Here is a 25,458-nt window from a genome sequence, read left to right as displayed (position 1 = left end):
TAGACCATGGTCAGGAAGCTGAGCTTGAGCCTGTACTTGTGGGCATTCAAGCTCATATATCTTCTCCCAAAAGGCAGAGGAAAGAAAAATGGGTAGCCAGAGTGCCAATCATCCTCGACGATAGATTCCTGACAATAGTAAAGTTCGAAGTAAATTCAATTATCTCAGTACATATATGTCAACACACACAGCCCTGAGATTCATTTTCCTGTGCACATGCTCAGCAAATCTATAGAACAGCAACTATAACAGGATCAGTGAAAGATCAACCAGAGTGCAGAAGACAACAAACTGTGGAAATGCAAATATAAATGAACAGCAATAAATAATGAGAACATGAGATGACAAGATAAAGAGTCCTTAAAGTGAGATCATTGGTTGTGGGAACACCTCCATGGATGGGCAAGTGAGTGTAGTAATCTCTTTTGTTCAAGAGCCTGGTGGGTCTTGAACCTGGTGGTGTGAGGCCTGTGGCCTTTGTACCTTCTAACTGATGATAGCAGTGAGAAAGGAGCACGGTCCGTGGTGGTGAGGATCTCTGATGATGGATGCTGCTTTCCTACGACAGCATTTCATGTAATGTGCTCAAAGGTTGGGTGGAATTTACCCGTGATGTACTGGGGCAAATCCATTATCTTTTGTAGGATTTTCCATTCAAAGGTATTGGTGTTTCCATACCAGGCTATGATGCAGCCGGACAATATGCTCTCCACTACACATCTATAGAAGTTTGTCAAAGTTTTAGATGTCATGCCGAATCTTCTCAGACTCCTAAGGAAGTAGAGGCGCTGCAGTGCTTTCTTCGCAATTCTTTCTTACGTGCTGGGTTCAGGACAGGTCCTCTGAAAAAGTAATACCAGGAATTTAAAGTTGCTCACCCTCTCCACCTCTGATCCTCTGATGAGGACTGGCTCATGAATCTCTGGTTTCCCTCTCCTGAAGTCTACAATCAGTTCCTTGGTCTTGCTGACATTGAGTGAGAGATTGTTATGACACCACTCAGCCTGAATTTTCAATCTCCCTCCTGTATGCTGATTGATAACTGCCTTTGATCGGCCTGCAACAGTGGTGTCATCAGCAAACTTGAATATGGCATTGGAGCTGTGCTTAGCCACACAGTCATAGGCATGAAGTGAGTAGAGCAGGGAGCTAAGCACACAGCCTTGTGGTGCATCTGTGCTGATGGAGATCATGGAGGAGAGATTGTTGTCAATCCAAACTGACTGGGGTCTACAAGTGAGGAAATTGAGGATCCAATAGCACAAGAAGGTATTGAGGCTCAAGTCTTGGCTTATTGATTAGTTTACTACTGATCTTCCTGAAGGAATGTACTAATGAACAGAGCTCATAGTGCCTGAATTTTTCTTCCTAAATCTCTATAATGCTGGTATGTTCTTTCTCAGATAAGGAGCCCATGACCAATCACAATAATCCAAATATGGTCTTAAAGTCTGAGCATTAAATCATTGCTTTTAGAATCACAATCACGTTTAATATCGTCGGCATATTTCGTGAAATTTGTTAAAGTAGCGGCAGCAGTACAATACAGTACATAATAACATGGGAAAAAAAATAAGTAAATCAATTACAGTATGCATATTTATGTGTATTAAATAGTGAAATTAAAAATAGTGCAAAACCAGAAATAATATATAAAAAGTGAGGTAATGTTCATGGGTTCAATGTCCATTTAGCAATCATATGGCAGAGTGGAAGAAGCTGTTCCTGAATGTGAGCCTTCAGGCTTCTGTATCTCCTTCCTGATGGTAACAATGAGAAGGGGGCAATGGGGGGTCCTTAATGAAAGATGCTGCCTTTCTGGGACACTGCTCTTTGAAGATGGCTTGGATACTACGGAGACCAGTACCCAAAATGGAGCTGACTAACTTCACAACTTTCTGCAGCTTCTTTCGGTCCTGTGCAGTAGCCCCTCCATACCAGACAGTGATGTAGTCTGTCAGAATGCTCTCCACGGTACATCTGTAGATGTTTTTGAGTGTTTTAGGTTAGAAACCAAATCTCCTCAAACTCCTAATGAAAATATAGCCGCTGTCTTGCCTTCTTATCATCAGATATGTCGACACCTAACAACTTGAAGCTGATCACTCTTTCTACTGCAGCCCCTTCAATGAGAAGTGCTGTATGTTAAAAACGAAACAAAGTGAGTCATTTCTGATCACTAGCACTAAACTGATACGAGAGTATTTGTCCCTTAGCTAAGAAAGGACGTGCTGGTATTCGAGATAGTCCAGAAGATGTTCACGAGAATGATCCCAGGAATTAAACGGTTAACATATGAAGGGCGTTTGATGGCGGTGAGCCTGTACTTGCTGGAGTTTAGAAGAAGGAGAGGTGATCTCATTGAAACGTAATGAATATTGAAAGGCCTTAACACAGTGGACGTGGAGAGTATGTTTCCTATAGTGGGGGAGTCTAGGACCAGAGAGCACAGCCTCAGAATAGGACATCAATTTAGAGGAGGAATTTCTTTAGGGTGGTAAATCTGTGGAATTCATGGCATGGATGGCTGTGGAGGCCAAGTCATTGGGTATATGTAAAGCAGAGCTTGACAGGTTGATTAATAAGAATGCCAAAAATTACAGAGAAAAGGCAGGAGAATGGGGTTGAGAGGAATAACAAATCAGCCTTGATGGAATAATGGAGCAGACTCGATGAGCTGAATGGCCTAAATCTGCTCCTATGTCTAATGTCTTGTGTATTACTATGCCACCTCTGAACACTTAACTCTGTTGAATTTGTGAAACTGAACGTTGGGCAGATTATAACTAACATAGAAAACTTTTGTTAACAATTAGCACCAGTGACCCATAGTTAAATTCTCTGGAGATTGGCTCACATATTTTGTGCTTCCTTCCTTTCAACTAATCCTCAGTCTATTTTACTCCCTTGCCACTAATTTCATCAGTTACTAGTTACCTCTAATTATTTTCTCTTTATCTACGTACATGGTAATTTTATCCTTATTAACAATTCTGACATTTTTTCTACCGCCTATGTAAAACCAGCTGGCCTGTAATTACCCAGATTAGCTATGTCTCCCTATTCAGAAATGGGTACCAAATTGTCCACTCCCCAGTGCTAGGGCACACATCCGCACTAAGTAATAGAGCCACTGGCAATTTCCTCCCTCATATCCCTTAGGACTCCAGGATGTATCCTGTCAGGCCCCGGAGTTTTGCCTTTCTTTAGACTAAATTATCTAAGAATTTCCCTTTGCCCATTGCAATATCATTTATCTCACTCTCAACCACTTCAAGACCCACCTCCTCTCTTGCATCCTTCCCCTTTGGTGAAGACCAAAGGAAGATACTCATTAAGTACCTCAGCCACGTTTTAGTCATCATCCACAAATGACAACACTCTCTGCACAGAGAACAAAAGAACAAATGTCAAGTTATGTGTTCAATAACCTTTTGCTCCTATCACCAGTTTGGCTTTTACCAATTCAACTTACATCGAAATACTATATTGAATCTTTTAATCTATTTTGGATCTGTTGCCATTGTGTTCTTTCAAAGCTTTAGCTGTCCTAATGTTAATTACTTTGCTTAAGTTGTGATGTTCCTTTGATCCTTTTCATAATAATTAACAATTTTATGGTCCTTACAGGCAGCGTTCCTTGATGTTAAAAGGTTTCAGTCTGTGTTAGTTATCTAGTGCATAAGTGGAGTATTGAATATATCTGGAATCTATATCCAGAATATTTAAAGTATTTTTTTAAATCAAAGGACGTATGTATAGGTCGCCATATACTACCCTGAGATTTTTTTTTGCTAACATTCACAGTAGAACAAAGTAATAAAATAAAATCCATGGGAAAACTGCACTCAAACAAAGAATGATAAACAACTAATGTGCAAAAAACAAACTGTACAATTGCAAAAAACCCAAATAATCATAGTACTTATAAATAAATGAGCGTATTCTAGGGAGAACTTGCTGCTTAGTAATAGTAGAAACATTATCTAGAATGGTTGAGCATAGTATGTTACGGGATTAGATATTAATAGATAGATTGGTGAACAATGCTGTGTTTTCAGATTGGATCTCTGTTTTTAAATCTGACTTTCAGCAGGATGTCTTCATATCTGGACAGGAAAATGTATAGCCATTTTCTCAAGTTAAAAACAGCAAATGCTGAACATAAATGGACAGAGAAACAGGGAAAAATTGGGGAATTGAGAGCGAAAGGGAACTGGCACAGTGGCAGAGTAGAATCTTGGGGGTAACTGAGCCCAGAAAATGAATAGCGGGATAGGCGTAAGGGACCAGGAGGCCTAATCCCACTGTAAAAAAAATACTAATTTATCTATCTAACTATCTAGCTATCTATCCATTGATTGAGATACAGCACGGAAAAGTTCCTTCCAACCCTTCGCGCCGTGCTGCTCAACAATCCCCCGATTTAATCCTAGCCTAATCATGGGACAATTTACAATGAACAATGAACCCACCAACCAGTATGTCATTGGACCGTGGGAGGAAACTGAAGCACCCGGAGGAGACGCACGCAGTCATGGGAAGAATGTACAAACTCCTTACAGGCAGCAGCGGGAATTGAAACTGGGTCATCTGTGCTGTAAAGCGTTGTGTTAACCACTATGCTACCATCTGCCCTACTTCCTTTTGAGTTGACAATTAAAGTCGATGCTTCTTTATCAGAACAGGACCCCACTTCGGATGAAAGGTCATCAACCTAAAAGGGTGAATCTTCTACTCTCTCCCCAGATGCCACCTGACATGTTGACTATTTTCAGCATTTTCAGTTTTTTTAATTAGATTTAAAGAAATTGATTATTTGATTTTTGGCAACCATTTTCTCCCCCATATATGCTTTGTGATAGAGGCAGAGATGGCTACACTCTGTCAAGCCCCAGACCAACCAGACTGTAAATGGATCAAAATTAAAGTAAACTTACTTTAATACCAAAATGATCATTTTGGTTGTATTGTACCTAGGAGTTCTGAACAAGTCTAAAGTTTAAAAAGAAATAAAAACGTGCCTTCTGTGTTTCTTTTAGAAAGATGTAAAGTACTTTTGAAAAGTGGGGTTTAATGCATAAAACAATAGAATGAAGCTATTTGTGAAGATAGACTCAGTGGCCACTTTACTGGGTACACCTGTATACCTGCAACGCACATCAAAGTCCTGACGAAGGGTCTCGGCCCGAAACGTCGACTGTACCTCTTCCTAGAGACGCTGCCTGGCTTGCTGTGTTCACCAGCAATTTTGATGTGTGTTGCTTGAATTTCCAGCATCTGCAGAATTCCTCGTGTTTACACCTGTATACCTGTTCATTAATGGAAATAACTAATCAGTCAATCACGTAGCAGAAACTCAACGCATAAAAGCATGCAAATATGGTCAAGAGGTTCAGAACAAACATCAGAAAGGGGAAGAAATGTGATTTAAGTGACTTTGTGAAATGATTGTTGGAGTTACCCTGGATGGTCTCCTGGGATTTTCATGCACAACAGTCTCTAAAGTTTACAGAGAATGGTGCAAAAAAACAAAAAAAAACATCCAGTGAGTGGCAGTTCTGTGGGCAAAAATGCCTTGTTAATGAGCGAAGTCAGAGGAGAAGGGGCAAGAATGGTTCAAGCCGACAGGAAGGCAACAGTAACTCAAGTAATCACAAACTACAACTATGGTGTGCAGAGGTGCATCTCTGAATGCACAACACATCAAACCTTGAAGTGGACGGGCTACAGCAGTAGAAGACCACAAGCATACACCCAGTGGCCACTTTATTAGTTACAGAAGGTATTGAATAAAATGGCCACTGAGTGTAAGGTAACTACATAAATTATACAACAAACAATGCAATTAGAACAAAATAAAAGTCCGTTGTAGTGCGGTGGTCAGACAGGCTGTGATTAGGATTGTGCAAGCTGGTCTTCCCCATTCTAATGTTTAGTCTGAACTTCTTGTTCATGTCAGCATGCTTTTATGCTATGTGACTGGCTAATTAGACATTTGCATTAATGAGCAGGTGTACAGCTGTACCTAGTAGAGTGGCCGCCGAGTCCATCTTCACAATCAGCTTCGTTCTATTGATTTTATGCATTAAACCCCACTTTAAAACTAGCTCATCGAAAGCACTTTACATTTTCCTGAAAGAAACACAGAAGGCATGTTTTCATTCCTTTTAAAACTTTAGACTCATTCAGAACTCCTAGGCACAATACAACCAATCTTGGAAAAAATGACCCTGGTACTAAAGAGCCAAATGGCTGAAGGGAAGTAACTGTTCTTGAAAAGTGGTGATGTGGGACTTCAGGTTTCTGTGCCTCCTACCCGGTTATAGCTATGAGAAGGTAGCATGGCTCAGAAGGTGTGGAGCTTTGATGCTGCCTTCTTGGGGCAGTGCCTCATGATAATACTCCTGATGGTGGGGAGGGATGTGCCCATGATGTGCTGGCCATGTGGCTACTGCTGGGTGGTAGTGGCCATGGGTTTTGGAGATGTTGCTGGGGGGGAGAGAAGACCCCGGCTTTAATGTTTTACCTGAAATGCTGTGGCATCTCTTGTCACGCAGTGAGCACCTCTTGCATTGCTGAAGGCACGATCAGACTCTCCCTGCCTGCATTCTGCATTCTGATTCCTGCTGGGTATCTTATGTTTATATCTACTCTGGTAAGGGCGTGAGCAGCTTGCCTAATGTGCTTCACCAAATGGGAAACAGCTTTTGCACACTTCTTAACCTGTCCTTTCTCCATGATGTTGGAAAGACTTTAGAACAAAAGTTCTACAAGCCTGCTTTACCATTCAGTAAGATTGTGTATTTAAAATTTCAATAATATTTCAGTAATCTTGTATATTTGGGTTGATTAAGCATTCTTGTTCATTTAAATAATTAATTATGAGTTATATGTAAAAATATGCTAATTGCACACCATTATGACATCACATGATCAGTGTGTGCCTCGCTTAAACTAAAGGTAAACATGGTAATGTTGGTGAAGATACACCAACATTTTCAGAATCTTGTACTATCCTTTGAATCAATGTAATGTTTTGAAGTTACAAAACATAATAAAGATCATGGCTGATCTTTCACCTCAGTACCACTCTCCCAATGTAGCACCACATCTCTTGAATCCCTTAGTATCTAAAAACCTGCTGATCTACTCTCTGCACTACAAACGCACAGGATCAGAAAACACTACAGAGAGCTGTAGACTCAGCCAGATCCACCTTGAGCACCATCGAGGATATCTTCAAAAGGAGGTGACACCCATCGTGAAGGACCTCACCATTTAGGTACATTCTCTTTCTTTGCATCTGGGAGGAGATAAAGGAGCCAGGGGACTCACACTCGACATTTAAAGATCAGCTTCTCCCTCTCCACCAGCAGATTTCTGAAGGTCCATAAACCCTTGAACATGACCTCAGTATTTAGCTCTATTTTTGCACTATATTTTACGTATGTTCTTACTGTAATTTATGGTAATGTTATGCCTTGTACCGTACTGCTGCCACATAACAACAAATTTCATGGCATATATCGATGATAGCAAACAACAGCCTCCACATCCCTCTTGCCTATAGACTTTTAAAGACTCGGCTCCTTCTGGATGAATGTATGTCTTCTCACCTCAGTTTTGAGTAGTTAACCTCTTAACATGAGAGTGTGAACTCCGGTTCTTCACAGCTTATCCAGAGGAAATATCATCCCTGCATCTACCCTGTCCTGTCCAGTAGGAATTTGATGATTCAGTGAAATGGTCTCCCATTCTTCTAAACTCAAGAGAGCAGAGGCTGAGTCCACTTAATGTCTCCTCTAGGGGCAAACACTCCATGCATAAGTCAAGCTGCAGAGCCTTGCTTTCATTCTTTCTAGTAGTAGGCAGCCGTTGATCCCAGGGGATCATGGGTTTGCCCTTCTGGTGGACTGTGTCCTCTCCAGGGGCACAAGCCTGGGCAGGAAGGTTTGAAGAACTGGCTGTTGCCCATGCAGTGGGTTCCCCCTCTCCACGTCACTGATGTAGTCCAAGGGAAGGGCAAGTGCCCACACAGCTTGGCACCGGTATTGTCACAGAGGTTGCCAGAGTGAAGTTGTAAACAATATCAAACTGCCTTAGGGACCCCAGCTCCGGATTTCTTCCTCAGGGTTTACTTCCGAAGCCCTTCCCATGGGTGGTATGGCTGCAAGGCAGCAGAGGTTTAAAATCAGAGTTTTCTTTCTCCTAGGCAGGCTGCCGTCCAAGGCTGACAAACCCCACTTGCCTGAAGCAACTGGTTTTGGGGTGCCAGTGGTCTGCCTTTGCCCCCTCTCTTGTCAGTAGAAACAGTTCTGCCGGGCCTAGTGGATAAGCCACATGTGAAGGCCAAGAATTGGACTTGGTTGTCAGAGGCTGTTAGAGTCGTACACCATTTGGAGCACTTTATAGGTCATGGGAGCTTATCCCCACTACCACCCCTGGCTATGACAACCTTAGGAACCATTCTTTCTATCACCTGTATATTCGTATATTCTTCCAAAGGGAGGAAGACCAGATGTATATTTAATATTCCATGTGTTGATTCACCAGAGCCATGTATAATTACAGAAGGGTGTTCTCAAATCCTCTTGCTATAAAAGCCAACACAGGAGTTTTAAAGGACATTTTCAATCTCTCACTGCTACAGTCAGAGGTTCCCACCTATTTCAAAAGGGCACCAATCATCCTGCCAGTCAGCCAATCTTCTATCCATGCTAATATCTTGCCTGTAATATCATGGGCTCTTATCTTGTTAAGCAGCCTCATGTGAAGCAACTTGTCAAAGGCCTTCTGAAAATCCAAGTAAGCACCCATTGAATCTCTTTTGCCTATCCTGCCTCTTATTTCCTCAAAGATTTCCAACATATTTGTCAGGCAAAAAATTTCTCCTTAAGGAAACCATACAATTTTCAGCCTATTTTATTGTGTGCCTCCAATACCCTGAAACCTCATCCTTCCAACATCTCAACATCTTCCCAACCACTGATGTCAGGCTAACTGGCCTGTAATTTCCTCTCTTCTGCCTCCCTCCCTTCTTAACCATTCCAGAATCTTAAAGTGATTCTTTAAAGAACATTATTAATGCCTGCACAATCTCTTCAGCTACCCCTTTCTGAACCCTGTGGTGTAATCCATCCATGACTGCGATTGCATGACACAACACATAATGATGGTATATACTGTTTGTGGTAACTTATTTTTTTATTATTCTTTATACTTTTCTAATATTTATATGTGTGTAGTTGTAATGCTACTGTGCCACTGTAATTTCCTTTGGAATCAATAAAGGATCTATCAATCTTATAGTATATAATATATATATGTATATATATATATATGACCTGGATCTGGGCCATACCCTCCAAATATCCGGACCTGCCTCTCAGTTTTTTTTCACTACCTACTTTCCCTTTTCTACTTCCTGTTTATGATTTATAATTTAAATTTTTAATATTTACTACCGATTTGTACTCCAGGGAGCACGAAGAGCAGAATCAAATATGGCTGTGATGATTGTATGCCCTAGTATCAATTGTTTGGCGACAATAAAGTATAAAGTAAAGTACACACACACACACACACACACACACACACACACACACACACACACACACATATAAATATACCTGGATATATACTTCTTATTGTAATTTATTATTATGTATTTCAATGTACTGCTGTCACAAAACAACAAATTTCATGACTTATACCAGTGATACTAAGCCTGATTCTGATTCAGGTTCCTATCAAGATTAAAAGACACATTATTGGTAGGAATCAAAGAGAACATATGCCAAAGATACACAGCTGCCGTGGTAATAAAGGCTAAAGGGTTAAATCAACATCCTGAAGAGGAAATGTCAAGGTCCAAATTGTTAACTTCCTAAAAGGGCTGTGACTATCATATCAATCCCAGCCTCCACAAATCATAAACTCAACATTTCCTGTATTCACGGCCGTGAGGAGCAGGTGTTGCAAGGACAGGAACACAGGTAGGTGGTCTTGCTACTGGCATCTCCCCACGCCCCTATTAAGGCTTGATCACAATGGCCTTTTGTCAAAAAGCTTATCATCACCATCAGAAGCTGAAGAGACCGTTAGAGCGTCTCTGGGTGATTGCCTAAGGCAGCTTGGGGCCTTAACCTCTTTACCACCCCACGCTGTTTACAGGAAAGCACTTATTAAGGTTTCTGAGCTGCAGTTGCTGTGAAGTTTCAAATACACTTTTGTTTGTTGTGTGACTGAATCATTTGGGACAATTTTGTTACCCACTCGCATTGAATTTAATTGAATTTGGCATGTGCTTTATTCATCAAATGAAACATGAAACTTCACTGTAGATTCATCCCTGCTCTGGGACTCTGCACGGGACAAAGCAAGAGAGAGAAAGAAAGGCAGAAAAAAGAACTATAGGGGGAAAAAAATTAATGACAGCGATAGGGAGAAAATGAGAGAACAGTGGTGAAGTAAGCAATGTGTGTGAGAGAGTAAAGAAACAGCAAAAACATCAGAAACCAAATGCAATTGCACACCCGGCAAAAATGCGGAATTTAATGTTACGAATATCACATCAGATTAAAGACGTCCCACACAGAAAAAAGGTTAAATTTGCTTGCTCATTGGAGGAAATAAATGCTAAACTCTGCAGGTTAGTGGTTCTGTGTCTGTAGGAAAGATCAACTCATATGAGCTGGATGGAACGAAGATATCTGATTTTGTTAAACTGGCCTCAGACATACAGCTACAATGGCCAAAACAGAAATCGTCATATTCTCATATAATATTGACAGTTAAAATATAGAGCGTTGTTTCTGTGAAGTACAGTCTCACAGGGTCTTCAGCGTCTTGCTTATTTATTTATTGAGATACTGCATGGAATAGGCCCTTCCGGCCTTTTGAGCAGCGCTGCCCAGCAATTCCTCAATTTAACCTTAGCCTAATCATGGGACAATTTACTACGAGCAGTTAGCCTGCCTATCAGTAGATCTTTGGAGTGTGGGAGGAAACCAGAGCACCAGAAGGAAACCCAGATGTTCACAGGGAGAACGTACAAATCCTTACAGGCAGCAGCGGACATTCGACCTGAGCCTCCTGTACCGTAAAGCGTTGTGCAAACCTCGATGCTACTCTGGTGCACCTCACCGTACCGCACCCCACCCTGAAAACTGTACCATGTGTTCTAAGTGGACAGCAGATTTGCATGTGATGCTTGGTGAACCCCAGATATATTTACAGTGCCGCACATTGTTACTTCTCTAAGCCTGCAACAAGTCGTCGTACCGGCTCAGTGGGTGAAGGCAAGAACCACCCCCCCCCCCCAACATAAGACAATAAGAAATAGGAGCAGGAGTAGGCCATCTGGCCTGTTGAGCCTGCTCCGTTATTCAATAAGATCGTGGCTGATCTGACTATTGTCTCATCTCCACCTGCCTGCTGTTTCCCCATAACCCTTAATTCCCCTACTAAGCAAAAATCTATCCAATCTTGTCTTAAGTATATTCACTGAGGAAGCCTCCACTGCTTCATTGGGCAGAGAATTCCACAGATCCACCATTCTCTGGGAAAAGCAGTTCCTCTTCATCTCCACCCTACATCCACTCCCCCGAATCTTCAGGCTATGTCCCCTGGTTCTAGTTCTAGTCACACCTGGCAGTGGAAACAACTTTCCTGCCTCTGTCTTATCTATCCCTTTTATAATTTTATCTGTTTCTATAAGATCTCCTTTCTTCTGAATTCCAGTGAGTAGTCCCAGGCGACTCAATCTCTCCTCATAGGTTAACCCCTTCATCTCTGGAATCAACCTGGTGAACCTCCTCTGCACTGCCTCCAAAGCCAGTATATCCTTCCTCAAGTATGGAGACCAGAACTGCACACAGTACTCCAGGTGCAGCCTCACCAGCACCCTGTACAGTTGCAGCATAACCTCCCTGCTCTTTAAGTTCAGTCCCTCTAACAGTGAAGGCCAACATTCCACTTGCCTTCCTGATAGCCTGCTGCACCTGCAAACCGACCTTTTGTGATTCGTGCACAAGCTCTCCCAAGTCCCTCTGCACAGCAGCATGCTGCAGTTTTTTACCATTTAAATAATAATCTGATCTTCCATTTTTCCTTCCTTCCATACTCTCAAAGATGGTTTCAGGTTTGACTCGAGCTGAGTTTGTTATCTGATCGCAGTCAGAGTGCTGGCAGCAACAGTGTATCTAGTGTCATGGTCACCCAGCTGTGGAATAATAAAACAGGGACAAGGCTTCCATTCTTCCTTGGACTGAACACCTATGAGGAAGTGAGATAAGGAAATGAATAGGCTTCATGAACACCTCTACAGACCCTTATTAAATAAACAGGTGACTCCTCTCTTTCTAAAGAGCACCAGTAAACAGCAATTATCCTGGCATCATCATTGCATTCTAACTTGCCTGTCAACAAACAAACAGAATTTGGTGCATTACTTGTCCGAGTCTGCATTCATTAGTCACCGACTCTGTCTGCCTGCTCATTTTAGAATTATAAGTTCAAAGCCATCGTTTAGACCCTCTACTTTTCCCTTGTAATTTCACTGGACTGCCCTGTGCCGCAGGTCATCTGTGGCAGAAACTGCTCCCCTTGCTTTTCCTTACATCATATACCTGACACAAAACGCTGGAGGAACTCAGCAGGTCAGGCAGCCTCCGTGGAGAGGAATAAAGAATCGGGGTCTCAAAGGTTCATTTAAGTATACAACTCTGAAATTCTTCTTCTCCGGGTAGTCATGAAACCAAGATGGAAAAGAAAAGCAGCACGATCAGCAACCCCCAAATCCCACCTCTCGGCACAAAATAAAAATGAGAAAGATTGGGCAAAAAACACAGAATATAAAAAACCATAAGACTGAAAAAAAAGTTTATGGTCCAAGCGTTTCAAGCGAAAGCCTACATTAAGACTGAAAGGGAAGAGAGAATAAGGCCGGGGAGAGTCCTGATGAACGGTCTCGGCCGAAAATATCGACTGTTCGCTTAATACTTCCTGACCTGCTGAGTTCCTCCAGCATTTTGTGTGTGTTGCTCTGGATTTCCAGCATCTGTGGAATCTCTTGTGTTGACGATAGCAGATTTCCTTCCACAATAAGCTAAGTGAACCAAACGAATTCTTACGGCAATCCTGTCATTTACCAAACTTATTAAGACCTTTTATCTTGTTTCAGAAATTATTGAAGTGAATCTAAATCTCTCAGCTGCCAAGGTGGGATTTGAACACGTGTCATGGGATCAGAAGTGCGGAGCTGAGATACCAGTCCATATCCAGAGTCAGAACATGTCACAGTGTCATGATCACACGCCAGGATGATAAACTCGTATTGTAAAGTGATAAGGCCATCGCTGCAGCCAGATTAACTTGTCTGACCTCTGCTTATGCAGAATCAGATTCCAAAACTCCAAAACTACCTCCATAAAATTGAAATCATTCAAAACTCTAGCTGGTGTCCAAACTTGCACTAATTCCTTCCCATTTACTTATCACTCCTAGCAATGGCACTCAACTAATCTATCTGAACCTATTAAATATTGAAAAGCCAATACAGGGTGGACTTGGAGAGGATGCTTTCTATAGAAGGGAGTCACAGCCTCAGAACAGAAAGGTGTCCCTTTAGAACAGAAACGAAGAGGAATTCCTTTAGCCAGAGATTGATGATTGTGTGGAACTCATTGGCACAGATGGCTGTGGAGGCCAAGTCATTGAGTGTTGGGGCCGTTTCTTTTTACGATGTATATCGACGATTTGGATTATGGATTAAATGGTTTTGTGGCTAAGTTTGTGGATGACACCAAGATAGGTGGAGGAGCAGGAAATGTTGAAGAAATGGAAAGGTTGCAGAGAGACTTAGTCAGTTTAGGAGAGTGGACAAAGAAATGGCAGATGAGATACAACATTGACAAATGTACGGTTGTACATTTCGGAAGAAGAAATAATCAGGCAGATTATTATGTAGATGGGGAGAAAATTCAAAAATCGAAAGTACAAAGGGACTTGGGGGTCCTCGTGCAGGATACCCTAAAGGTTAACCACCAAGTTGGATCGGCAGTAAGGAAAGCGAATGCTATGTTGGCATTCATTTCAAGAGGAATAGTGTATAAGAGTAAGGAGGTGTTGATGAGGCTCTATGGGGCATTAGTGAGACCTCATTTGGAATACTGTGTGCAGTTTTGGGCCCCCTATCTTAGAAAGGATGTACTGATGTTGGAGAGAGTTCACAGAAGATTTACGAGGATGATTCCTGGAATGCAGGGGCTAACATATGAGGAGTGTTTGTCGGCTCTTGGATTGTATTCATTAGAGTATAGAAGAATGAGAGGGGATCTCATAGAAACATTTCGAATGTTGAAAGGGTGGGACAGAGTAGATGTGGAAAGGTTGTTTCCCTTGGTGGGTGAGTCCAGGACAAGAGGCCATAGTCTTAGAATTAGAGGGTACCCAGTTAAGACAGAGATGAGGAGAAATTTTTTTAGCCAGAGGGTCGTGGATTTGTGGAATTCGTTGCCACATACAGCTGCGGAGGCCCGATCATTGAGGGTGTTTAAGGAGGAGATTGACAGGTATCTAGTTAGTCACGGTATCAAGGGACATGGGGAAAAAGCCGGAAATTGGAACTAGATGGGTGAATAGTTTAGCTCATGGGGGAGCTGTGGAGCAGACTCGATGGGCCGAATGGCCTACTTCTGCTCCTTTGTCTTGTGATCTTGTGATCTATATCCAAAGTAAATTTATTTTCATGATACCTATACAGTATGTCACCATATAGAACACAGATTCATGTCCCAGCGGGCAATCACAGTACATACAAGAAATACAACGGAATCAGTGAAAGACCACACTCAACCAGGTAGACCTCAACCAATGTGCAAAAACAAAACAAACTCTGCAAATACAAAATAAAAGAGTAAAAAAAGAAATAACAATAATGAATAAATAAGCTATAAACAACGAGAACATGAAATGAAGAGTCCTTGAAAGTGAGTCCAGTCCGGAGATGGGGTGAATGAAGTTATCCTCTCTGGTTCAGCAGACTGATGGCTGAGGGGTAATAACTATTCCTGAACCTAGTGGTGTGGGTCCTGAGGCTCCTGCACCTTCATTCTGATGACTGCACTGAAGAGAGTGAATGGCCTGGTTGATGAGGTCTTGCTTTCCTGTGACAGTGTTCCGTGTAGGTGTGCTCAAGGGTGGGAAGGACTTTACCTGTGATGGACTGGGTGGTATCCATTACCTTTTGACGAATTTTCTGTTCAAGGGTGTTGCTGTTTCTGCACCAGGCTGTGATGCACCAAGTCAATATACTCCCCACCGCACATCTATAGAAGTTTGTCAAAATTTTAGACATCATGCCCAATCGTCATAAACTTCTAAGGAAGTAGAGGTGTTGCCGTACTTTCTTTATAATTGTACTTACATGCTGGGTCCAGATCCTCTGAAATGGTAACACCGAGGTATTTAAAGTTGTTGACCCTCTCCAACTCTGATCCCCTGATGAAGACTAACTCGTGGACCTTCAGTTTCCTCCTCCTGAAGTCAATATCAGCTCCTTGGTCTTGCTTTCATTGACTGAGAGGTTGTTATGGCACCACTAGGCAAGAGTTTCAATCTCCCTCCTATATGTTGATTCGTCACCACCTTTCACTCGTCCAGCGACAATGGTATCATCAGCAAAATTAAATATTTGAGCTGTGCTTAGCCTCACAGTCATAAGTATAAAGCAAGCAAGCAGGGTCTAAGCACACAGGCTGTGGTGCACCTATGCTGATAGGGATTGTGGAGGAGATGTTGCCAATCTGAACAGACTGGGGTCTTGAGGAAATTGAGTATCCAATTGAACAAGGAGGTATTTAGGCCAAGGTCTTGAAGCTTATTGATCAGTTTTGAGGTGATGCCGAGCTGTAGTAATAAAGAGTATACTGGTGTGTGCATTTTTGCTGTCCAGATGTTAAGGGTGGAGTGAAAAGTCAATGAATTGGTATCTGCTATAGAACTGTTGTGCCAGTAAGCAAATTGGATTGGATCCGAGTTGCTTCTCAGGCAGGAGTTGATAAGTTCCATCACCAACCTCTCAAGGCACTTCATCTCACTGGGCGTAAGTGCTACTGGGCGATAGTCATTGAGGCAAATTACCATATTCTTTTTAGGCACCGGTATAATTGAAGCCTGCTTGAAGCAGGTGGGGACCTCAGACTGCCAAAGTGAGAGATTAAAGATATCAGTGAACACCCTAGCAAGTTGATCATCACAGGTTTTTAGTACTTGGCCAAATACCCCATCTGGGCTGGATACTTTGTGTGAGTTCACCCTCCTGAAGGATGTTCTCACATCAGTCTTAGAGACTGAAATCACAGGGCCTTCGGTGACTTGGGAGTTCATGAAGGTTCCTCCATATTTGAGTTGTCGATGTGAGCATAGGAGGCATTGAGCTCATTTGGGAGCCAAGCCTCGTTGTCATGGATGTTGCTTGGTTTCACTTTGTAAAAAGTAACAGCATCAAACCCTGCCACAGCTGTTGAACATAGCTCAGAGATTCAAGTTTGGTCTGGAATTGCCACTTAGCACATGTGATAGCTTTCTGGAGATCATAGCTGGACCTCTTGTCTCTTACTTGGTCGCCAGACCTGAAAGCCACTAATCTGGCCCTCAGCAGATCTTATAGTTTTAGCTAGGAGGGCCATTTTGTTGAAGTGGAAGAATACATCAGCTCTCACCTTGTCACAATGGTTCTCTCAAGTGATGCTATGACTTAGTTTGGAGAAAATTAGAAGTCGAACCTTTGAATCTATGTTTGATTTTGAGAAAAGATGGGGTTCATTTGCTCATTATTATCATTTGAGTTAATTGATAGATTTCCTCCATGACCTAATTGTAAATTTTTGGTACATTTTTTTTTCTTGCTGGCTGTTTGACGTTTATCTTTAGAAGCTTTCTGTTTGGCGCATGACTCCGAGGTTGAACACTGAATGGGGTTTCTTTTTTCCCACTTTTTCTCGCTTAGTAGGGTTTTTTATCACCAAATTTTTTCAATCTTTAAAATAATGTTTCTTTTCTTGAGACATTGTACGTGTTGCTTACTTTGATGTACTCATGTTAATTTTGGATAATAATAATAAAAAAATTTGAAAAGAAAGTAAAGATCTTATGGTTCATCCAGGGCTTCTTGGAGAAGACTCTGAACGATTTTGTGGGGACACACTTGTCTATGACTGTTTTTATAGAGTCCGTGACAACTGTGGTTGTTGATTAGTAAGGGTATTAAATGCTACAGGGAGAAGGCAGAAGAATGGGGTTGAGAGGGATGTTAAATCAGCCATGATGGAATGGTGGAGCAGGCCAAGTGGCCTGATCCTGCAACTATATCTTATGGCCTTGTGGTCAAAGCAACATTTTCTTTTCAAAATTCTCATTCTGATGGCTTTCTCAGCTAGTTTCCATCTCTGTAATCTACCAACCTACTAGGTCTTTGTGCTCTTCCACTCTAGCCTGTTAATCATGCCCAAATGTCTTCTCAAGCATTAGGACCACAGCCTTCATTTGACAAGCCCAGGCTGCTTAATTCACCTCTCTAAATCTGTCAGTCTCCCTTTAAAGCTAACATTTTTCAACCAGAGTTTAGTCCCCTGTTCTCTCTGACTCAGCACTGACTTTGGTTTGATAATGCCAGTATGAAAAACCACAGCGAATTCTACAATGCACAAAGTGATTGCTCATGTTATGACTGTTCCACACCCTAGATAAAACGACTAGAACCTGTGGAGAAGAATATTCGTTGGGGTGCAGAAGCACAGGATGATCCCGTAGGGTTTATTCACATGGGGAGTACTACCTTAACCTTCAGCTCTTCACAGGAAATTGCCGATAGGTGTAGACAGCATTCCAGAACATGTCAGTGAGTCTGATAAGGCCTGTAAACTGAGGAAAACAAACACAGTAGAATTTGGGCAAAGGAATACAATAAATAGGTAAAGAAAGGGGAAATAAATATAAGGATAATCTAGGAGATATCTACACTCAGCGGCTACTTTATCAGGTACCTCCTGTACTTAATAAAATGGCCACTGAGTGTATGTTCATGGTCTTCTGCTGCTGTAGCCCATCCACTTCAAGTTTCGATGTATTGCGCATTCAGAGATGTTCTTCTGCACACCACTGTTGTAATGCGTAGTTATTGGAGTTACTGTCTTGAGTGAGTCTGAACCTTCTCTAACATCATTCATTAAAAAGGCATTTTTGCCCACAGAATTGCCGCTTACTGGGTCTTTTTCTGTAAACTGGTGTGTGTGAAAATCCCGGGAGATCTGCAGTGCCTCAGATACTCAAACCACCACGTCTAGAACCAATAATCATTCCATGGTCAACGTCACTTAGATCACATTTCTTCCCTATTCTGATGTTTGGTCTGAACAATAACTGAATCTCTTGACCATGTCTACATACTTTAATGCATTGAGTTGCTGCCACATTAAACAGCAAGCGAACAGATGTACCTAACAGACCATAAGACATAGGAGTAGAATTGTTTTGGTGTGATCTGCAAACTTACTAACCATATCTTGTACATGCTCATTCAAATCTTGGGGATTTAGTTGAAGAGGATGGGTAGGAATTGCAGAATCTGAGGTTTTGAAAGCAGAAAGTCAAGCCAACAATGATTTGTAAAAACTTACAGTAAAAAAAAGAAAAAAGGTTTTGGTGTACTTACAAAACAGTCTTATTTTAATCGAAGTTCTACTACATAACAGCACGTTATGTTTAAGAATAATTGGTTGGTGCACATTTTGGTGGGTGATAGGGTGACAGGAATTTTGGATGAGAAGTGGTTTATTGAGGGTGGAGGGTGGACAGGGATTGTTTGAATAATTAAGGCTGGAGATGGCTAATTACCAGAAGACGAGTTGAGTTGGGTGGGCATTGTTGCACAAATAATCACTTTTTGTGATCTCGGGTAAGTGCGGTTGGAAACCCAGCCCAAGGTAATACAGGATGCCGAGCACGTAAAATAGATGGCTCAGTCTGAGATAATGAGTAGGCGGTGAGGGTTTAGGGCTTATGTGGGGCTGAAATTGGTGGCAGTGATCTTTCCGATGCTTTAGTAGGTGAACTGGCCACTGTAAACTGCCCCTGTTATGTACATTAAAGCAGGAATCTCAGGGGAACTGGTGGAAAGGCGTGGAGAATAAAATAGGATTAGTTAGGATTAGTCTAAATAGGTGATTATTGTTGCAGGTGCAATTGACTGAAGAGCTTGTTTCTGCACCATATAAGTCTATGACAGTATAGTTAAGAATTTATGACACATTCAAGCAAGACCATAAGGCATAGGAGCAGAATTAGGCCACTCGCCCCATCAAGTCTGCTCAGCCATTCCATCATAGCTGATTTATTATCCCTCTCAACCCCTTCTCCTCGTAACCTCTAACCAAGAAACTATCAACCTCTCCCTCAAATATGCTCAATGACTTGGCTTTCACAGCTGTCTGTGGCAGCGAATTCCACAGATTCACCACCCTCTGGCCAAAAAAAAAATTCCTTCTCATCTCTGTTCTAAACGAATGTCCCCCTATTCTGAGGGTGCGCCCTCTGGCCCAAGACTCACACGTTATGACAAACATTTTCTCCACATCCACTCTGTCTCGGCTTTTCAATATTTGATAGTTTTCAATGAGATCCACCTTCATTCTAATAAATGCTACAGAGTACAGGCCCAGAGCCATGAAATGTGCCTCATATTTAACCCTTTCATTCCTGGAATTACATTGGAAAAGGAAGAGGAGATGAATGTATGTGATAAGTGGCTAAACAAGTCACAAACAATGCCACAAAACAGGTTTGCAAGTGAATGTTACATTGCTATTTGTGGAAGCATGTCGTTCATAAATTAGCTGCCGTATTTCCACCATACAATGGTAGTTGCACATCAGTGTTTAATTGGGGATAAAGCACTTTGTCCATGAAGGTTAGAATGTACATACAAAACTTGCGATTTTTTTTGGTATAGTTTTTTTATTCACGGATAGATAGGGTCTTAAAGAGAGCTTCTGGCACATTGGCCTTCATAAACTGAAGTGCTGAGTACAGGAGTTGTTGAAGTTGTATGAAACATTGCTGAGGCCTAATTTGGGTTCTGGAAGAAGATGGCACCAGTGAACAACACGACTAAGGGTGACATCCTCCAGATGGGTCACAAGACTACTTCTCTCACTTCTTTTACATCTTTTTCTTTCAAAAATGTGGTTCTGCTACTTTTGGAGACTGTGATCTACATTTTGGTGAAGTGTTCTCAGGCCGGTTAAGCGATTTGGTGCTTTGCTGTCTTCCAGGGGTGTGGCCTCGAGGCCAAGAGGCCTGGAGATGGGGCATGAGCCACTTCTCGCCAATCTCACTGATTAAAGTGCCGAGGAGGATTGGAATAATCGAGGCAAGTGCGGAATGGCCAGCGGGTGTTCAGTGCTATCTACCAGTCACTCGCTTGCTGCTTCCAAAGGAAGGTGAAAATCTCACCTGGTCCAGGAACACCACTGGGATTGTGAAACGGGCCCAGCAGAGATTGCACTTTCTGAGGAAGCTTAAACAAACATCACTCCCCACTAACATCTTAACTACATTCTACAGAGGCATGGTTGAGAGTGTGCTGACCTTTCGCATCACAGCCTGGTACTCCAGCTGCAGTGCTGTCGACAAACAAACCTTGCAGAGGATGGTTAGGGGAGCAGAGAAGGTTATTGGGGTCTCCCTACCTTCTATCCAAGACCTCTTTCAGAGTCAATGCCTCCAGAAGACACGGTACATCATTAAAGACTCCTCACACCCTCTCCATGAACTGTTTGTTCTTCTGCCATCAGGCAAACGTTACAGGAGCATCAAAACTAAAACCACAAGGCTACTAAACAGCTTCCTCCCGCAGGCAGTCAGACTGCTAATTAGCTGCTCTACCTGACTCTGCTTTTGGACACTTTTAACTCACACTGAACACTTATAACTAATTTAACTGACATGTGGCTGTTGTGTTTTACTATTTATTGTTACGTTTATTATTTAGTGTTGCGTTTGTAATGTTATGATTGCACTGCTCCTGGGAAACGCTCTCATTCTGCCCTGCAGAGCTGATGTATGGTTAGAATGACTGTAAAGTTTTTTGAATCTTGAATTGAATCTGTGTGTAACAGTCTTTCTCTCTCTCTTGCTGCTTCCAAAGGAAGGTCCCTGCATAGTCATGTCTCCCTTGACACCGCCAGAGGATGGTACCAGAGTTCTGGGTCTTGGTCAAGGTTTAGTCAATATGGTTTGTGGATTTGACTCTGTAGTTTACGTTTTGATGTGTTTCTGGTCTCTGCTCACTTCTTTTTTCTGTTGCTATTTTGGCCGATTTTGGATCGGGGCAACCTGCAGATAATGAACATTGAGTTGAACTGATTGTGCCTGGGTGCTTTTGATTTTGTGCTTTATATTCCATGTTTCGCACTCATTTTTTTGTTTGCTTTTTGTGTGATTTGCCTTTTTTTGCATGTGAGGGGGGTTGGAGATTGATGTTCTTCATTGAGCGGGTTCCACGGTTTTCTTTGTTTTGTGGCTATCTGTGGGGAAGATGAATCTCACGGTTGATAACTGCATACAAACTTTGATAATAGAGGTGCATTGAATTTTGTGTGCAATTCTGTCACTTACCTACAGGAAAGATGTTAATAAGATTGAAGGAGTACCGAGAAAATTTACAGGGATGTTGCTGGGACTTGAGGAGCTCAGTTATAGGGAAAGGTTGAACAGGTTTTATTCTCTGAAGTGCAGGAGAACGAGGGGAGATTTGATAGAGGCATACAAGATTAGGAGGGGTATAGATAGAGTAGATGCAAGCAGGCTTTTTCCACTGAGTTTGGGTGAGACTAGAACTAGAGGTCATGGTTTAAGGGGAACATGAGGGGGAACTTTTTTTTTAATATAATTTTTATTGAGTTTTCAAAAATACATGAAAAGATAGTATCTACCCTCCCCCCCCATATAAAGTCCTACCTAAAAAGAAAAAAAGAAAAAAAAGAGAGAGTCACCTGGGTATTGGAAGGTTTCCACATGCTGGAACTTTTTCAGTCAGAGAGTGTTGAGAGTGTGGAAGTGGTGGATGCAGTTTCAATTCCAATACTTAGGAGAAGTTTGGATAAGTGCATGGATGGGAGGTGGGTATGGAGGGCTATGGTCTAGGTGCATGTCAATGGGATGAGGCACAATAATAGTTCAGCGTGGACTAGATGGGGGAAGAGCCTGTTTCTGTGCTGCAGTGTTCTATGACTCTATGATTCTATTAAAACCGTGTGATAGGTTATAAGGACAGATTATGGAACGAAACACGACTTAACAATTAGGATGAAAATTTCCCATATGCTAACAGTGACTACAATTTAAAAGTACTTTACTGGTTGTAAAGCTCTTTGGAATGTCCTGAGATTGTGAAAAGCATTTCACCAATGCAAGTATTTTTCAGGACTGTGGCTTAATTCTTCAAACTATTCCTCTAGCAAATACTTGCAATGGCACTAGTGCTTTTTATTTTGAAAAAATTAAACTTCTTTTATTATAAAGAATAAACACACCACAAAAGGAATAAAAGAATAAACTCTTCTCAGGTTTCCAGCTGGCTACACATATTGATTACACCAACGTTACATTGGCTTTTGGGACTGCCTGGTAAAGGAAGCCATTGAAATAAAACTAGAGGAAAAGAATTTTAACAAGGACGAAGGTCTTGCTCTAACTAAGAACTGGGATTCAATTGTAAACAAGGTGGGACAGCGGAAACCTGATTGGATGAGGACTAACCAATCAGGAGAGATAGACTACATGGGGTATAAATACCACCAGACTAGACTTGCTCAGGCGTCACCCCTGAAGATGGCAGAGTTTGTCATTGAAATGTTGGTTATAATCGATGCCTGTACCCAGCTGGAAACCCGAGAAGAGTTTATTTGTGATATACGCCGGGAAAACACTAGATCTTATTTTTACATCACAAAATGTTTTACAACTCATTGTAACATTTTGTCCATACATTAGGTAGCATTAGCACATTTTTGTGCATAATACCATTGCTGTTCAGCTGGTCCCTTGGGGTGATACACCATTACATTTTTTGAGGGGCTTTCCTTTCGGATCCCAGTCCCCCGTGTCTGGAATAGTCCTTCCCCACTGAGCCCTTGCACTGGCTGCAGTAAGCTTAAGTGCAGAACTCCTTACAGTTCCTACTCCTCTCTCGCTCATTATCAGATACCTGGGAGACACCTGATGGAATTTTTGGTGCTTGAAATTTGCAGTAATTCAAAGTAAATTTATTATCAAAGTATATCTCACCCTGAGATTCATTTTCTTGTGGGCATACTCAATAAATCCAAAAAACACAGCAGAATCATTGAAAGACTGTACCCAATAGGATGGACAAACAAACAATCAATATGCAAAATACAACAACTGTGTAAATATAAAAGTATAAAGAAATGGAATCCAAAAGAATAAAGACTAGGGAGTAAAACATTTGCTGGAATTTCCGTGGAACATTTGCTTATATGCAAATTTCAACATAAGCAGATATTTTTGATACAATTATTTTCTATGTATAATAACCTCACTATACTCACTTTAAAAGAGTTTCATTTTTAGTATTCTTGAATACCAAATATGTTTAATTTTAACAATTTTCCTATTTTCCTTTTTTTAATGTAGACAGATCTGTAAAGTGGAAAATGGGTGTAAGCAGGTCAATGACCTCAAGAGCTTCTTTGAGCCCACTGAATACTCACTTCAGTCTGCGATAGCACATACTGCACAAGAACTGTTGATTTAGCTCACTTACATTGTGAGCTGTGTTGGCCATTGCCCTGGAGCAAATCTATTCGTGCCAAAGATCTGTGGGGTACAAAGCTGATCTGGTCTTCCTTCCATAGAACAGCTGGATTACTCACGTCTGCCTGAACTGTTTACTGCTTCAAGTAAAACCATAAGACGTAGGAGCAGAATTAGGCCATTCAGTTCTGCCATTTGATCACGGCTGATCCATTTGCCACTCAACCTCAACATCCCGCCTTCTTCCTGTAACCTTAGACACCTTTACTTATCAAGAACCTAGCAACCTCTATTTTAAATAAACCCAATGACCTGGCCTCCATAGCCATCCATAGGAATGAATTCCACAGATTCACCACCCTTTGGTTAAAGAAATTCCTCCTCATCTCTGTTCTAAATGAACATACTTGTACTCCAAGCTGTGCCCTCTGGTCCTAGATTCCCCAATATAGGAAACATCCTCTCCACATCCACTCTATCTAGTCCTTTCAGTATTCAATAGGTTTCAATGAGATCACTGCTCAGCCCTTCCTCGTTTTCTAAACTCCAAAGAGTACAAACCTAGAGCCATCAAATGCTCCTTATACATTAACCCCTTCATTCCTGGAATCCTACTCTCTCCAATGCCAGCACATACTTTCTTAGATAAGGGGCCCAAAACTGTTCACGGTATTCCATGTCTGCTCTGTGTACAATTTTCAAAAGAGCAAAACTGTTTATTTCCATTTCTAACCTTTTTTTTCTCTTCCTCCACCCTCAAAGACCAGCACAAAGGTGCAGCTGGCAGATCTGCTGCCTCTTCCCAGGGCTCAGAGCTGGGCTTGGTGACACTCATCTGAAGTTTGCACACTTTGCCTGCAAATACATGAATTCCTGCTGGGTGTTCCAGTTTCTTCCCACCCGCCAAAGACAACTGGGTTCAAAGGTTAATTAGACATTGACTAAACTTAATGAAGACCTGAGGGGCAGTTTTTACTCACAGAGGGTGGTGAATATCTGGAATAATCTGTCCGAGGAGATGGTGGAGGTACACATGACTACAATATTGAAAGGATGCTTTGGCAAGTCCTTGAATAGGAAATGCATAGAGGAATATGGATCTAATGTAGATAAGCATAAAAACCACAGTGTCTCCTATTTCCAGCCACCCGTGACATAGCCATTGGAGTTGGTGCATTCCACTGGAGGCAGTGTGGCATAGCATGCAAGCTGGAATTGGTGCTGTCCCCTGGTGTTCACTTGGCAGAAGACAAGCCGTATTGTGTTTGACTGCAGACTGCTGCAACATTGATGGACTCAGGGACTTGGACTGTATTTTTTTTTGTGTGACTGTATTTTACTGATATCTCATATGTGCTTGCTACCTTATATGCACCTTGAGCTGTATGTGACTGTTGGTACTGTGCTTTGCACCTTGGCCCCAGAGTAACTCTACTCTGTTTGGTTGTATTCATGGGAGTTCATGTATGGTTGAATGACAATTAAACTTGAACTTGAAGTCAGCCTGGATAAGGAGTGACCATTCCTGCGATCAGTTTTGAAGTCCTCCCACTGACAATTCCTGAGACAGTAGTGGGCACCACCTAACCACCATGATAGCTTGGTGGTTAGCACACA

The sequence above is a fragment of the Mobula birostris genome, chromosome 7 (genome assembly GCF_030028105.1).
Source record: "Mobula birostris isolate sMobBir1 chromosome 7, sMobBir1.hap1, whole genome shotgun sequence".
Classification (NCBI taxonomy): Eukaryota; Metazoa; Chordata; class Chondrichthyes; order Myliobatiformes; family Myliobatidae; genus Mobula; species Mobula birostris.
This window is presented reverse-complemented; position numbering follows the sequence as displayed.